Source organism: Camelus dromedarius, chromosome 12, assembly GCF_036321535.1.
Source record: "Camelus dromedarius isolate mCamDro1 chromosome 12, mCamDro1.pat, whole genome shotgun sequence".
Classification (NCBI taxonomy): domain Eukaryota; kingdom Metazoa; phylum Chordata; class Mammalia; order Artiodactyla; family Camelidae; genus Camelus; species Camelus dromedarius.
The window spans coordinates 41,213,319-41,231,505 of record NC_087447.1 but is presented as its reverse complement, the minus strand read 5'-3'; positions in this window follow the sequence as shown (position 1 = coordinate 41,231,505).

Genomic DNA, 18,187 nt, shown 5'->3' with positions numbered 1-18,187 from the left:
TAGATACTAAATATTGTATATAAAATAGATTAAAAAAACAAGGTCCCACTGTATAGCACAGGGAACTATATTCAATATCTTATAATAGCCTATAATGAAAAATAATATGAAAAGGAATATATATATATAACCACATTACTATGCTATACACCAGAAATTAACACAACATTGTAAACCAACTATATCCTTCAATAAAAATAAATAGATAAAAAAGAATGGCAGAATGTAGGTAATTGTTGAAGCTTGGAGATGAGTATATGGAGGTTCATAATTATTCTGTCTATTCTTTATATGTTTGAAATCTTCCATTAATAAAAGGAAAATAAAAGACACAAAGAGAACAGAGAGACAATAAACATGTCAACCAAATAAGTAAATCAATATTTACTTATTTAATAAGTACTAATTAAATAAGTAATTAATTAAATAAGTAATAATATTTACTTATTTAATAAATAAATAACTCTGCTCTTATCAATAAGAAACAATTAGAAAATAGAACAAAAAATTCTATTTGTAATAGCAAACATAACTATGAATAGCAAACACTGTAAGAAATGTTAAGATTTAGATAAATAAGATTTAGATAAATAAAACTATATAAATATACTGAAAATCCTAAAAGAAGACCTAAATAATGGGCCTAAATACTAAATGAAAAACACACAATGCTCCAGAATGAAAAAACTCAATATTAAAAAAATGCCAACTCGCCTACACTTACTCTATAAATTAAGTTCAATCCCAGTCAAAATCCCAAGATTATTACTGAAAGAATCTGAAAAGTTTATATCTGATGCTATCTAATGCCAGGTAGATAGTGTCAGAATTGAGTCATTCTAATGTTATTATGGGAGAAAAAAATGCACAAGATAATAGCCCTGCAATTTGAGGTGGGTAACAACGGTGAGGGGGAACTTTCGATACCAGATAATCAGGATAGACTATACAGTTGTAAAAATAGTAAAAATAAAATAACACTGTTAATGTAGAAATAGGCAAACAGCTCTGTCTAGAAAGAAAATCAAGAATTATGAGTTTCGGTATGTTTGAAAGACGGCATCTTCATTGGAGAATTGCTTATTTAGGTCTTCTGCCTATTTTTGGACTGGGTTTTTTTTTTTTTCTTAATTATTAAGTTGTACAAGCTGTTTATATATTCTGGAAATTAAGCCCACAGGTTGGTTTTTTGTTTTGCTTACAGATGATTCCTGACTTAAGATGGTTAGACTTATGATTATTTTGGCTTTAACATGAAGGGAAAGTAATATGCATCCAGTAAAAACCGCACTTCGAATTTTCAATTGTTTATCTTTTCCTGGGCTAGTGACATGTGGTGTGACTGTCTCATGATGCTGGAAGTGGCTGTGAGCCACAGCTCCCAGTCAGCTGTGGGATCATAAGGATAAACAACTCAAACCCTTACAGCCATTCTGTGTTTCACTTTCAGTATAGTATTCAATAACTTACACGAGATATTCAACACTTTACCATAAAGCTGGATTTGTGTTAGATGATTTTGCCTAACTGTAGGCTAATGTAAGTGTTCTCAGCATGGTTAAGGTAGGCTAGACTAAGCTATGATGTTAGGTGTATTAAATACATCTTCAACTTAATGATATTTTCAACTTATGATGGTTTTATTGGGATGTAACCCCATCTTAAGTCAAGGAAGATCTGTAGTTGGTCTTTGCCCCCATTTCTGGCACAAATCTCCTAACATCCTGGAGTTTCCTAAGTGACAAACTCAAGAAAAATGTCTTGCTATTTATAACAAACCCCTTTCAACACCTGAGTTTATGTTAATGAGATGACTTTTGGAAAGCCCTTAGGAATGGGGGCTGGTTGCCAGGGGAAACAACAATGTGATCGGAGGGTTGAAAATTTCAGTCCCACCCCTGACCTCCAGGGAAGGGAGACAGGCTGGAGATTAAGTTCAATAACCAATGGCCAGTGATTAAATCAATCATGCCTATGTAATGAAGCTTCCATAAAAACCCAAAAGGACTGGGGTTCAGAACCTTCCAGGTTGGTGAACACATCCATGTACTGGGAGGGTGATGCACCTCAATCCCACGGGGACAGAAGCTCTTGAGCTTAGGACCCTCTCACACTTTACCCTATGTATCTCTTCATCTGGCTGTTCATCTGTATCCTTTGTCATAGCTTTTAGTACATAATAAACTGGTAAATGTTAAGTATTTCCTTGAGTTCTATGAGCTGTTCTAGCAAATAATCAAATCCAAAGGGGAAGAGGTCATGGAAAACTATGATTTGTAGCCAAGTCAGACAGCAGTTGTAGGTAACCTGGGGACCTACTACTTGCAGTTGGCATCTGCAGTGGCAGGCAGTCTTGTGGGACTGAGCCCTTAAGCAGTGGGATCTGATGCTATCTAACGCCAGGTAGATAGTGTCAGAATTGAGTTAAATTATAGGACACCCAGGTACTGTTGCCGAATTGCTTGGCATGGGATCCCCCCAAACCTCCGGTGTCAGAAGTGTTGTGAATGTGGTAGTCGTGTGAGAGTGAAGGAGAAATACAGAATGGAGTTTTTCTTATTCAGTTGGTGTTACCTCCTTCTTACATTTCCAGAGAGGTCCCAGAAAAGCCTCCCTTCCCTAAAGTATTAAATACATTAGTGAAGAAGACAGAAGGATCTGTTTCAAGCTCTATGGTGTCTCCTCTGTAGCTCAAGAATGAGAGTGGAAGATAAGGCACTGAAATGGACACAATGCCACCTTTTGATCACCTTTTAATAATCTCCCTGTCTTTTATTCTCCCATAAACACACATGTAGTCTTCCTCTCTGGGAACACATATGTAGTCTTAATTTCCTGAAAGTGCTCAAGGAAGTGAGAAGTGCATTCCAGATCTCTACTATTTTTTTAAATTGAGGTACAATCAGTTACAATGTGTCAATTTCTGGTGTACAGCATAATGTCCCAGTCCTGCATATGTATACCTATATTCGCTTTCATGTACTTTCTCATCAAAGGTTATTACAATATATTGAATATAATTTCCTGTGCTATACAGAAGAAATCTGTTTTTTTTAATCTATTTTTATACATAGTGGTTAACATTTGCAAATCTCAGATTTCCAAATTTATCCCTTCCCACCCCGTCTCCCCTCTGGCAACCATAAGATTGTTTACTATGTCTGCGAGTCTGTTTCTGTTTTGTAGATGAGTTCATTAGTGTCCTCTTTTTTTTCAGATCTTTAATAGTTTTACCACTGACTGCTGTATAACTCTGTCCAGTCCCTGTAAGTAGGGGTGGGAATTTCAAAGCTAATAGCAGACCAGGGCCCAGGTGTTCTCAAACCTTCACTCTTAGTTACCAAAAATAAAAATAAGAAATGGGGCATTACGTAGGAAACTAAGATGGTATGTTATCAGTTAGGGCTGTAGCCATTTTCCAGTTCTCCCAGGACTCACAACTCTGTCAGTGAGATGCTTTTTAAAATTTCAAATTAAGTCACCAGAATTGAGATACAAAAAGCAGTTAATTGTATCACTCTCCAAAGAAACTACATTGGATGTTTTTGGAAAGTGAAGTCATTTCACTGATAATTTTAGTAGAATGAGCTCTGTATTCTCGGAATCATTGAAACATTATAGATTACCTGAAAAGCTTTACTCTATCACTATTTAGTAATAATTAATTTACTAGACTGAGAATAACAAATCACTTCTTTAAAAAAATTGTGATAGTCTGAAGGAGGGTATATCTGGTAGCAGATGCATATATATCCAAACATTTAAAAAAAATCTGATACTAACCTTTTCTTGGTTGTAAGTGCACAAAGCCTTGATTGATTAATAACCTTAGCTCTTGGCCTGACCTTGTAATTCCTAGAGGAAGAAAGTGCCTGCCACAGTGTACAAACACACAGCATGTTTGCCTAAAGGTGAGGAGTCGCTAACTGAAATCAGATGATTTTCTTTTCATTTCATTATAGTTTATTCGTTTGGTCCCCAGCAGCTCCATGTATAAACGGGTTGTCTGGAAACCCTTTCATTTGCTTCCCCAAAGCTGCTCTCAAACTGTCACTTTTCCAGCATCTGCTGATGGATCCTAGGGTGCCCATGTTCCCTCAGGACTTTAAGCATCATGAAAAGTATGAGGAAATCTATCCAAATAACAGATACAGTTAAGGGGCCTCACTGCTGTCATCCTCCCGTCCACTTTGGTTGCAGCTGGGACACTGTGCTCACTTTCCCGCCACACCATCTTCTTTTTACCCCACAAGTTAGGAACCAACCATGGCAACCATGAGAGTGAATATAGCACTGATTCTCCCAAACTTCAGTGTCAAGATCACTTCACACTTTAAAAAATTATTGAGGACCCTGAAGAGCTTTTGTTTGTGACAGTTTTCTATTATTATTTTTGATAGTTACTGTATTATATTAGAAATTAAAATTAGAGAAATTAAAAGATATTTATTTAAAAATAACAATAGTAAACCTATCACAAGTTAATGTAAATAACATATTTTATGAAAAATTACTTTTTCAAAGCCAAAAAAATTAGTGAGTAGAGTAGCATTGTTTTTTACATTTTTACAAATTTCTTTAATAACTACTTAACAGAAGACAGCTGGATTCCTACATCTGCTTCTACAGTCAGTCTCTTAAAATATATTGTTTTGGTTGAAGCCCATGAAGAAAATTCAGCATTACACAGATATATAACTGGAAAAGGGAGGAGTATTTTAATAACTTTTTGAGACAAATGTGGGTAATCTTCTTTGATACTACACTGAAACTTGACCAGTGCAAGTTTCTTAAGGATGGTTCAAATGTGAACTCTGAAACCTTAGCAGTGAATGTTTTGTATTCTATTCCATTAAAATCAAGTGATCTATTTTCCACTTTGAACTTTTTAATTGCCCACGCATGATTTTGTAACATCATTCTTTGGTCATTTGGAAAATATTGGTTCACTGATTATGTAGATCTTTCAAATGTTGATACATTTAATTATACAATAGAAAAATCATTCTTTTTTTTTTTAACAACTGGTCTCATCAAAAAAATCTTAACGTTATATTAGGATGATGTCAAGCTTGTGGTGGCATATTCAGGTTTTCCAAAATTCTAATTTTCTCTTGAAAGCTAGAATGTTATCATTGGCAAGAACACCGTCAGCTGTTTTCCCTGCAGTGACAGGCTCACTCCACTCATTTTTGAGATGATGTTTGCCAGATAGTCAAGTCTGGATCACTACTGTTTGCCTATTATTCTTTCAAGAAATAATGAAGTTCCATGAAAAAAGCAGCTAAGTCAGTTTGCAACTCAGACAATTGTACAAGTGCTTTTTATAGAGAAAACCATCATGTTTTCATGTTCAATAGAAGTGAGTTATATATACTTCCCCTTTTGTCACATGGAACATTAAAAAGACCCAAAGGGTGATATTGTGATAACATGAATAATTTTTAGTGCTTCCTCAAGGGCATTCTTCTGTGAAACTGACTCCCCCCCCACCACTTCTGTCTCTGGTGATGCAGAATACAATGGATGCTAGTACCAGTTAGGTGCCTAAGGCATTAGCAGTGTCACGATTACTTTTGTTCCATCAGTGCAAGTGTCAACACAGTGTAAAAGGCAAATAGCATCTCAGTCTTATGTTGAAAACAGCTTTTTCTCATGGGTCTCACAATGAGAACTGCTCGTCTACAGGACCAGCATAAGAGACGGTGACACAATTCTAAAACTTAAGTCTTTTACTGTGATTATTTGGAGCTCCCCCTAGCCTGCTCTTCTTTATGTCACTGCTGTGCTGAATCCATTTTTTCCCCTCCAATTGTTTTGGGGAAAACTTACCCACTTACTTCCTTCTCCTCTTCTGCCTGTGTTGGGTGCTCACCTTTATCACCATCTGCCTCTTTATCAGTTTGATCATTGAGTCAAATGTTTATATTTAGACTTTTTAAATGTACATCGAGTTATATGTATCCCAACTTGCTTCAAATCTTTCAGGAATTCATCAACATTTCTTTGGAGGTAATAGCATTCCTCTTGATTTTTCTAGTTCTTCTCCTTCTTCTTCTTCTTCATTTTATATCTTTGTTATTTTAATGGCATTTTTGGAAGGAGAAGTGGAAAAAAACTTTGATTCTATTTGTCAGTTTCTTAAATCCAGAGGGTCTTCCTTGCACTTGGAAATAATGGGAATCTGGATTTTCCACTAATTCAGGTGGATCTTTCCCTGACTAGGTTGGTTTAAACTGTGTGGTTTGGGGGTACTTCATGACTTTTGGAGGTGGATTTTTTACCTCATTGTCAACTTTGGCCATGCTGCTTCCCTCCAGAGTTCATTTCAAGGGCAGGGAGGTTATACAAGGCAGAGATGTCATGATGTTTCGGCCTTTCTAGTTGGCTGTATCCCAAAGCAATGTTCTGTTCTTTCTCCAAACAATTCTTCATTGAATTTGGCAACAGCCATTGGGCCTGGCTCTTAAGGTCTTGTTGAAAAAATGTGTATCCTTTTCAGTGAGTTTTCATGACTTCATATTTTCTGGCGTGAAATTAAAATAAAAATATCTTTCTTTTCACCAAGATCTAAATCAAACAAATGGGATGAGGATTTTTGTGGGAGAGATATTTATTGGAAGGGAGGCTATAAAGGAGAGGGAGCTATGTTTCTTCAATTGACTGAGCAATGCAGAATTCAGGATAATGCCATCATTCACAATCAGCTTTCGTGTATGTGAAAATATTAGCAACTCATCAAGGTCTTGTAGACCAGGGAACATCAGCCTCTGTATTGTATTTATGTTGGATATTTTTTACTTTAGCAGAGATAAAGTTCACTAAGATTCCTTCTGAGGGTTGAAGTTTTCTACAATAAGTCAAAAATTCAGATGTCAGAGGGGTTTCTTCTTTAAGGAAGATTTTCAGAAAAGGTATATTAATTTGGTTCCTAATAGTGGTGTCATACTCACTTTTTGTGCTTTGATGTTTCATGCAGACATTTTTTTAAAGTTCCTGTTTAGTACTATAATAGAAATTGTGCTGAAGCAAGAAGGGATAAATTTGGGAGTTCGAGATTTACAAATATTAACTACTATATGTAAAAATAGATAAAAAAACAAATTTCTTCTAGCACAGGGAACTATATTCAATATCTTGTAATAACCTTTAATGAAAAAGAATATGAAAATGAATATATGTATATATACGTATGATTTGGACATTGTGCTGTACACCAGAAATTGACCCATTGTAACTGACTATACTTCAGTTAAAAAAAAAAGTGTTCTATTTGGTGTTGTTATTTTGAAATGCCTATTCTAGACAATCTTTCAAGAAGGAAGGAGTGGTCATTTGGGTCAAATCTTGTGTGACATCAAATAAGATGAGGACCAAGAAGTGACCACTGGATTGGCAATGTGGAGGTCACTGATAATTCTGAAAAGAGCAGTCTCAGGGGCCAGAAACGTGCTTGGAGTGGATGGATGACAGATTGTGAGATGAAGTAGTGGGGACGATGTGTATGGGTAACTCTATCAAGAAGTTTCCTGTGGAGGGTTTGAGAATCAGTTGGTAATAGTTGGTAGAAATGGTGAAGTTTAAGGGAGTTTTCCTTTTTAAATAAGACAGACCACAACTAGCATCCCCAGCCCCTGCTAAATCCCACTAGGTCCCCCTGGTCACTCTGGCAACCAGAATGTACTCTCATTCATTTCCAAATTCTTCTCAGAAGGGAAAATTCTGCCTTCCCCCCATTCCCTACTACAACTTGTTTGTGTAACTATGCATATAATCTAGTAGGGAGGGAAAATGCAGGAGAGAAAAGGGATAATTGCAGGAATGCAGACTAAACTCAAGAGAGGATGGGATCCAGGGGTTGCCCATTGTAACAGAAAGGAAGTAAAGAGGATGTGCATTGAGTGGACAGGTTGGTATTTTGTTGGTGGAAAGATGAGGGAGACCTGCTAGTTGCCTTTTTTTTTTTTTTTTTTTTGTGAGGTATGAGAGGAGGTTATATGCTGTGTATAGGGGTAGTGGTATTGGGGTAATGGATTTGAAGAGGGAGAAAAAGAGGGAACTTGTTTTGGATGGTAGAAAGTGAGCATGCTAGGAAAATATCAGATTAAAAGAAGGCTGAATATCCATTTGAAATTCGATCGTTATCTGTTTCTCATTCAACTCTGAGCTCTGTGAGTACAGATACTGTGTCTCTTTTGTTGTGCACCAGTGTACCTGTAGCACATGACATGGTACCTGGTGCCTAGTAAGTATTCAGTAAATATTCAGTGATTTAATAATGCTTGACTCTCTGTTGAAATGGCTATCTTAGAAGACATCTATATTCTTTATCAGTATTCCACAGTTCTTGCCTTTCAGATATCTTTAACATCCATCCATCCATCCATCCATCCATCCATCCATCCATCCATCCATCCATCCCCCTGTTCTGAGAGCTCTGTGCCTTCTGCAGGTCTTGAGCTGATCTGATTATCCGAGTGGTACATGCTGGGTACGACCTCACTTGCTCATCAACCTGCTGTTGATGATTTTCTAGGGCTTTCATTGTGGATGTACTTGTCATCTACTTAGTTCCCTGGCCATCGCTTCTTTTAAACTCACATATTCTTTGAAGAGCTCCCTGCTTTTTGCATTCTATTCTCCTCCTCCTTCCGTCAGCATAGGTGCCCTCCTCTTTCCAGGAATCAGCTTGCTCCCTCCTCAAGGATTCCCAATATCCACAAGATACCCTAGCATTTTACAACTTTTCATTTTTTTTTTAATTACACGTATAGTACATGTGTACTGAAGAAAAAATAAGAAAACAGATATTGTATCTTGATACTGAACGTAGCTTTCTTAAACATCATCTGGTAGATTGCATTGATTACAGTTTTTCACTTCCTCCTTTCCAGTAAGAAGATTATATATTCTTTCTTTATTGACTTGGGCTGCCTTTGGCCTTTGGCCAATGAAATGTGAATGATATGACTTATGCTATGTCTGAGCAGAAGTTTTAAACATGAATGTCTGATTTGGCTTGGCTCTTTTTAAACATTTTTTATTTTTTTTGTGTGTGTGAGGGGGGAGGTAATTAGGTTTGTTTGTTTGTTTGTTTGTTTGTTTGTTTGTTTTTAAATCAAGGTACTGAGGATTGAACCCAGGACCTCATACGTGCTAGGCACACATCCTACCGCTGAGCTATACCCTTCCCCCGCTGAGTTTCTGCTCTTTGCTACGAGCAGAACATGTCCCAGATAAGGGCTGTTTCTTCTGCCTGGGTCCTGGAATGAGAAGAAATGTGGAGCAGACCCAACCCAACCCACAGCCTGACCCTCTGTGTAGTGAGAAATAAGGGTTTATATTTATAAGCTATGAGAATTGTGCTTTTTGTTGTTTGTTATTAAAGCAAGAGCTAATGCACATTTCTTCCACCAAGAATTGACTTTCAAACTCAGTCTTCTCAATCACCACAACAGGGGTGTCATGCATGGTGCCAGACTCTCCTCTTTTACTTGTTGATCAGGGCATTTTTTCCCACTGAGCCCAAATATGAGCCTAGATACGACCTTAGTATCCTTTTGGATACAGTGTTCCGGGGAGCTACTGTGAATCAAGCAGAGATGGCTGGTGAGATAAAACCTTTCTGGCATGCTTCCACTCCTCTATTCTGTTCTCTACATTTATTGATAACTTTTGCTTAGATGGGTCCTTCAAAACAGGAATGTCCTTGGAAATACTGATCAGAGCTGCCTGGGTTCACAGAACACATTTTTTACTTTTAATGCTTATCATATCATTAGTGTCTTGGAAACGATACTAGATGAGAAGAAAACTCAAACTCATAAAGATGTGACTTGCTCAAGGTCACAAACTGACTTGAACTTGGTCTGTTTGCCTCTGATGCCCATAATCTTTCTATCACACTAACAGAGCCCAGATGTGGCTAAGGGATTCCACTGGCTAGAGTCCTTGGATTTCTTCTCTCTCTGGGACTCAAACTTTTCATTTATGAGACTCTAGAGGCACTGAAGCCAACTGTTTCTTTAGATCTCTCTTTTCCTCAATGAGCTGATATCCAAGTGTTTTCTTTATAGGTGAAGAGAACAGTGATGGAATTGTATACCAAGGAGTTATCAGTGGGACTAGGAGAGGCACACAACAAGCTCAGAAGGCCTGTCCTCCTGGCAAATGCATATTCCTGAACTCCACCCAAAGCAGTATCTGAAGTTTTACTGGGAAAACTAACCAGGAATGCCAAATATCCTCAGAATGTCATTGAACGTCAACCTGTCCATCAAAAAGGCACAGTGGAGGCTCCATTAAAACATGGGGTTGGAGGGTGAGGTAACTAAAATCTGCACTACTAGTTTTCTGGGTAATGGTTAAGGGCTGGGATTCCCTGGGGTAGGGGTCCATGGTTTTCCCCGCAGAGTGACTCATCGATGGCAGAACAAGTCACTGTGGTGGAGGTTAACCAAATATCAAAAGAATTCCCTGGTAAGATATAAGGACATCTGGCTGAATGTTCTTCTAAGCATTTATAGCTCTGTGATGAGGTTGCTATTGTCCCATTTTATGTTTATCCTTCAAATGATGTCATTTTTTTGCAAAGTGGTTACAATTTTGACCTTGTCATTTCTGCCACTAGGCGGTTTCCAAATTGTCCATCCTTGGCAATGTTTAATGCCTTGTCCCCTCTCCTACTGTCAGGGGCAGCTCATTTAAGCTGCCAAGAGGGCCTGTTTTGTTGTTCAGCCAGCCAAGGCCTACCTTGTTTTATGACATTTCAAAATGAATTGATGATAGAAATTTCAATTTGTTCCAGAAGAGAGTTGTCAACAGCCCCGAGCTCAGAAAATGAGTGGCCAGGTCTTTTGGAGGCATTGGTTTGAATGTACATGGATTATTGCTGTTTCGGCGTGCGTCTGTTCTCTGAAGCTCATCCTTCTTTATATGTAAGTAATGCTTCTGAAGAATGCCTGGTACTCTAGCACTAACGTATGATTAAAATTTCTTCTTATCTATGTTGCTAAATATAGCAATCATAGGTTGTTTTTGTCTTTCCCTTCGGGGGACTACTGCCTCCTCCACTCTTAGTACCTGCAGTTTGGATGGAGCTGATTTCAGATCTTTGTTTCAGGGGTAGGCATGTGACTCAGGCCTGTCCGATGAGAAACATGGATTTGATTTAGGGATGAGTATGTTAGCTGTATCAGCCAGGATCCTGAAAACAGATGGAAACTCTCCAATAACCTTCCCAAGGAAGTGTAGGCAGAGTATAGGAAAACTCTAAGAGATAGTGCAGTTCTTGGGGTTACTCTTTGTGGGTCACTGGCACCACCCACAGATTGTAGAGGTGAGATTGAGGAGCCATTACTGGAACTCAAAGACGGAAAGATGTGTTGAGAGAGCTGAGGCAGGTCCTGTGACTGTTGGCCAAGAGACTCAGCTACCCAATGCAGACCCTTGCAAAGGGATCTGGGGAAAATGACCTCATTGTTTTCCCTTCCTTCAATCTCCTGCTGGTCTTCCCACTGACAAGACCCATTGGAAGGAGCCATTGGAGCATCTACACAGGCCAGCCTCCCAGCTACAGAGCAGGAAGAAGGATGGAGAGTGGATTTCAAGGTCAAGCTGAAGATGTTCAGCACGTGAACCAATTCTGGCCAATTGAGAGTCAGTCTTGGGACTTTTAATGAAACAATTGAGTAACAGGTACTCTCTATCCACTGGGATTTCTGTAAAAAATGAGCCTGGAGCTGGTGGTCATCTTGGCATCCTTCTAAAGAGAGGAAAGCAGAGCAAAGAGATGGGGGGCAAGTCCTGATGACATATTTAAGCACTTGGATCCGTCACACTTGAAGACTACCCTTAGAATTTGCAGGTAGGGGGCACTAATTTTTCTCTACTTCAGCCAGTCAAGTTTCTTTCACTTGCATCTGGAAGAGGCTTGAGGGAGGCATGGTGTGCATAGTCCAGTATCCTGCAGAACTCAGCTCATGGAGCCTTCAAGATGCTTGCCTGCCACCCCAAGCAGTGGCTCCTAACCCCTTCATTTCACTAATCACAGGATCGTTGGTCTGTGCAGGTGCCAGCCCCTGTCTTTTCATAACCCTATCCAGCTGCAGTCTGTTCCTTGGTAGCTGTAACTAAGAGAGCCACGATATCAATGGCCCAGATGCATCATTGAGCAACAGCTGGAATTTCATGAATTTAATGTATTTGGGAGAAGCAACGTTGCAAAATACGAAGGAAAAATAATTCAGGTCCCCCAGGGTAGGGGAAAAAAAGGCTAGAATGACTATATTCTGAAGTTAGGTGATTTAATTCAGATATTCAAATGTAGGTAAAGTTGGTAAATGCTGGGCCAGATCAAGTAATTCTATGGGAGAGCTATATTAACATAAGTTAGGCCCCGTCCATGTGCTCAGGTTGAGTAGTATCTGTTCTAAGAGATACTTAGCCTCAAAGGACACAGGGAGAAGGGGAAAGCCCAGTGGTAGAGTGCGTGCTTAGCATACATGAGGTCCTGGGTTCGATCCCCAGTACTTCTGTTAAAAAATAATAAAAAATAAAAATATATCTAATTGCCTCCCTCCCACAAAAAACAGGGAAAAAAAGACACTGGTAAGTCCTTGGTCAGCATCTTTGATAGGTGGTGGATCCTATATTTACAGGGATCCTTCTCCATGGAGTGTGCATGTGTACGTGCGTGTATTAAACAATGTCACCTATAATATTATGCTTTTCATCAGCAAGAAAGAAAAGGGAAAGGGTGTGTGGGCAGAGGGCCAGGAGGGTTCAGTCCTCTTCAGGGCAGACCCGCAGCTTACCCTTCCCCCCAGCCCCCATTGCTAGCATTCCCTCCATCCATACTGAGCAGAGGGTGGTAAATCCCATCTGTAATTTCAGGGCTGGGGGAAGGGCTGGAACAGAGTGTGGCTGGACCCAGTTTCTTCCATTGGTTAGCTGTGCGACCTTGGATCAATCTCTCCGACTTCCTGCTTCTTCCTTTGTAAAACAGGGATAATAACATCTTCCTCAGAGCATGGCTATGAGGATTGAATGTGATTGAGTGAACAAAGCTTCTAATGTGCTGTCTGGAGAATGTCTTCATAAATGGCCAAAACAACAACAGCAATGATGACAAATTTAGGCAGGCCGGATTGCAGCACGTCAAAGATTCATTTTGAAGCCAGCAAGATGCCTGGCACTCAACAGTGAATGCCAGTTCCTTTCTCCTTTTTTCTGCTTTCCTCTCGCCAGAGTGTTTCGTCCTTCAAATAGAATCCTTCGATAAGGACTGAAAAGGGATGCATGAGCTGATAGAAGCAATTATAGCTTTAAATAGCCTCAGTTTGCCTCTTTGACTCAGTAACCCTATCTCTGAAAATTAGTGTAAGAAATAATCTTAAAGAGGGGTGGAGGGATAAATTAGGAGTTTGGGATTTGCAGATACTAACTACTATATATAAAATAAATAAACAAGGTCCTACTGTATCGCATAAGGAACTATATTCAATATCATATAATAACCTGTAATGAAAAAGAATATATATATATTTATATATATATATTTATATATATATATTTATATATATATATTTATATATATATATTTATATATATATATATAATGTATAACTGAATCACTATGCCATACATGAGAAACTAACACAACATTGTAAATCAATTATACTTCAATTAAAAAAAAAGAACTCTAAAAGAAAGAAAAAGTCACTTGTGCTAAGATGTTTACTACAGAATTATTTATAATGGTAAAAATCTACCAATATCCAGTCATGAGGTCAGTTCAATTATGGTAATTCAGCTAAATGAGTTATTCTGCAGTCATCAAAATGATAATTTCAAAGACTATACAACAACATGGAAACTGTTTATGATTTAATGTTAAATCAAAAGATACATACATAATTGAGGGGGAGGGTATAGCTCAGTGGTAGAGTGCCTGCCTAGCATGCACGAGGTCCTGGGTTCAATCCCCAGTACCTCCATTATATAAATGAATAAACCTAATTACCTCCCCCCACCAAAAAAAAAAAAAAAAAACACACAAACCCCAAAACAAAGAAGATACATAAATAATTATACCTATAGTATGACAGAGGCTTGTAGCCATACAAGGGGGGCACTGTTGGGAGTCTCTGTCCCCTAGGTGCTTCTTTTTGTCATCTTTACACACTGGGTTTATAGTCAGATGGGGGAAATTCTCTAACCTTTTACAACTTAGTTTATTTTTTGACCAGGTGTGAATACTTATCATACATAAACCTTACCAAGGCCATTAGAGAGAACACTAAAAAATAAAAACAATTTGATTCTTTGGAGTAACAGGAATTATGATGAGTTTTGATAATGCACTTCAGCTCCTGTTCATGGGCACAATAAACACGAATGATAATTTCAGTCAGAATTATGGAATGATCCTTCTGTCCAAGTTCTACTTTGCTTAGGCAACATGGATTATTGGATGTAAGATATTTAGAATAAGGCTTGACATAGAGTGAGCAATCAATAAATGAGGGCTTGTAGCATCAATATTTATTATAGGAGAGGCACCATTGCTGCATGAATGACCTCATATAATCCTCAAAACAATGCAGTGAGGGAGGGACTATTAGTATCCCAATTTTGGAGATGGGGAAACAAGCAGAGAGAAATGAAATCACTTGTCTCGGGTCACATCGCTGGTAAGCGGCAGAGCTGTAATCGCCTTGGGGCCCCGGTGCCAGTCTCGTTCCTCATCATTCCGCCCTAGCACATGGTCATGCAACAGAGCTGCTACCTGTGGGGCTTGGGGAAAACAAAACTGAGTGGCTGGAGGACCTTTTTGGGAAGATCGTCTTCGGGTCCCTGGGCCTCCAGGGAAGGGGTGATGAGGGCTGGAGAGAAGGAAAAGGGGGAGCAGGGGCTGGTTCTGGCCCTGGATTCAGCACCTTCTGGAGTGGAGGGAATGGAGAGATTGGAATGGGGGAAACCCTGGGCGGATTTGTTTGTTCTTTGGTGGAGGGGCTGGAGGGAGACCGTCCATGACAGACATGACATGGGATTGGGCAGACAAGGAAAAGAGTCTGAATCATATGAGGCCACTCTTAACTTCCAGGGTCTTACAACTTAAAGTTGTCTGAGCTATGATCTGGAACATCATACCCTTCCCAACAACCCCCAATTTAGAAAGTAGGAAACAAGGGCTTGAGATAGCAAGTGCCTTGCCTTCTGCTGCCCCATGAGGCTTCTTCTGTAAGTAACCCCTAATCCGTAGACAGAAAAGTTCCCAGACAGATGTGAAACTCCCTGCAGTTGCTATGCCCTGTCCAGTCTCCACTCGAGGCAGTGTTTCCCTCTCCTCTCCCACTCCTGCCAAGGGACTCCCCAACTCTGATCTCAGTGAGATAGTGGGGAGGTTGAGGGTAGACCTGGTGTAACCCAGCAAGGCCAGGATGAAATCTGATGCTGAGTCCAGGACAGAGCTGTTCTGGGTGAGGGAGGGACTCCAGGGACAGGATCTAAGTTGGGGCCAACAGCATGATTGGGGAGCTCCCCCCTCCAAGTGCTGGAATTGGAGGGGGAAAGCAAGGTTGAGTGGTCAGAAACAGGCAGGGACCTTAGGAACAAATTCTCAGCCTCTGCCTTTTCTGTGAGCCATCCCAGCTGAGGGGGTACCCAGAGGCTGGGGCTAGATCATGGGTCCTCACTGGAAACCAAGAGACAAGCCAGTGCTGCAGAAGCAAACTGAGCCAGAAACACGCGAGAAGCTGCGGTCTAAAAAGGGAAATCCGAAGGGTCACCAAAGTGAAGGGGCCAGAAGCAGCTATGGCAGCTGGGCTATGGAGCCAGGAATCTGAGAACCAGGGAGGTAAGAGCAAAAATAGTATGTCCAGGGCAAACAGGATTGGCCTGGAACAGGTGCTGCTGGTGGTTTGCTTTGGTGGGCCAGCTGGGGACGGCGGGAGCGTGGGCTGCTAAATTTAAAGGGCCAAGAACGGACACCAATGCCTAGGAGACCTTGAACCTGTCTCAGCCTGGGAGCCTCTTATAATAGCTCAGCCTGGATCCGAGACAATCTAGTACAGTTTGCCTTGGACCTGGATCTGGCGGACCGGGCAGAGTCTATGGGGCAGAGGAAGGCAAAGCATTGGCGATCAGGACTGACCCCGACTGCTGGGCCCTGGGCACCCTGGGGCCTGCATGCTCAGGCCTGCATGAGAGTGTCGATGGGCCTGTGTCAGGCCTGTGGGAGAGACTGGCTGATGAGTCACAAGTCCCAGATGTGGAGCAGATGCTGCCGGCCGCTCTGAGCAGCTTGTCAGTAGATCTGACCACGCCTGGACCAGCTGTCAGGCTCAGGCCACTGGCCCCGTTCCTAGCATACAGACAGCCTAAGAACTTTCTCCTCTGTGAGCGTTCACCCTGTGAAATGTCTCAAAGCCCCACAGAACCACATTTGGGTGAGCAAGTGTATTCTCAGCGCCAGGCTTTACAAGTTGATTTTATGACACATCTGGGCAGAAGGCGAAACTCCCCAGTCATTAACTCACTTCCCCTTGTGGGTGAATTCCGCAATGAGTCGCTCATCTGAGCCATGGAACGATCTTCTCCAGCACACATAGACCTGTCTGTCAGTGTACATTTGGCTGCTCAGATAAATCCTTGGCACCTCATAGGATGTCCTGGGTTCACCTCTGAGACCACGTGCTTTTTCTTGCAGGGAACTTTGCTGGCTGCTTCCTGGAACAGGCTGGGACACAAGGATGATGTTCTGTGGATAAAGCTGTGTGTGTGGCCGGCAAGGCCTAGAACACACATCTGGATGCTTAACCCCTAGTTTACCATGGCAGCCCGATGGCTTAATCCGTCCTCTGCTTGTGTCTGTCCTTTTATTATTTATATATTTTTTAGTTCTCTTTTTTTAAATTGAAGTATAGTTGACTTACAATGTTGTTTTATTTTCAAGTGTGCAGCAAAGTGATTCAGTTTACACATATGTATGTATACATTTGATTCTTTTCCATTATAGGTTATTATAAGATATTGAATATAGTTCCCTATGCTATACAGTAAACCCTTTTGTTTATTTTATATGTAGTATTTTATATCTGTTAATCCCATACTTCTAGTTTATCCTTCCCCACTTCCTCTTTTGTAACCGTAAGTTTGTTTGCTATGCCTGAGAGCCTGTTTCTGTTTTGCATTAAGTTTACTTGTATTATTTTTTAGATCTCACTTATAAGGGATACAATGTTTGTCTTTTTCTGTCTGAGTTCCTTCACTCAGTATGATAAACTCTAAGTCCATCCATATTGCTGCAAATGGCAATATTTCGTGTCCTTTTAAATTCCAGCTTAATGGCCACAGGCTTTAGGCTTCGTCTATGGTCTTAAAATAAGGCTCTGACCATGTCTCCAAAGGAGGGCCCCTGAAGCAAACGCCGTGACCTGCTGCCAAGGCTGGCAGAAAGAGACACAGTGCTGGAAATAAACGCAGGGTGTTTGCTTACAGATTCTTCACCACATCATGAGTGAGTCAGATGACTTCTCACCCCAGATTCTGTTTTTACCCACTTTCCTACTCAGAGGCGGGGTGGGAGGATTGTATAAAGCTTAAAATATATCTCCCAATTATCTCCTTTTGTCTTTTGGGTTTTAATGTAGAATCAGGATTCTTTCATTCTTTGACGCAGCCAGGAATTATTTTTGACTTTCCCATTTGCCTTCTGCTTTAATTCATACTTGGTTGCAGAAAGAGCCCTAGGGAGCAAGTCAAGAGACTTCAGTCAAGTCTCTGCTCTGCGTGTCTGTTCCTGGGATTTGGGGCAAGTCAGCCCCCCTCCCTGAGCTTCAGTTCCCTTGCTGGCAACGTGGGTGTCAGTTCCCCAAGGAAGCCGTGAGCATCCCTTGGGCAGATGCCAGGGTCTGAACCTCTGCCCTTCATCCTTTGCCTCCCAGCTTGTTATGACAGCAGATTAGATCACTCCTGGAAGTGCCTAGAAAACCAAAATGCTACATTTCTGAGAATAACCATTATTACCATACACTGTGTTTTAAAAAAAAATCAGTTTTTCTTCTCTTCAGCCTTCAGTATCTCAGGCAAATCATTTCACTCTGGCCTCCCCAGGCTGGACCAACCCGTTAAGTCCATTTCTAGCATCGTTGTTTTTAGAGTGGTGTATAAGTTCTTTTATTTT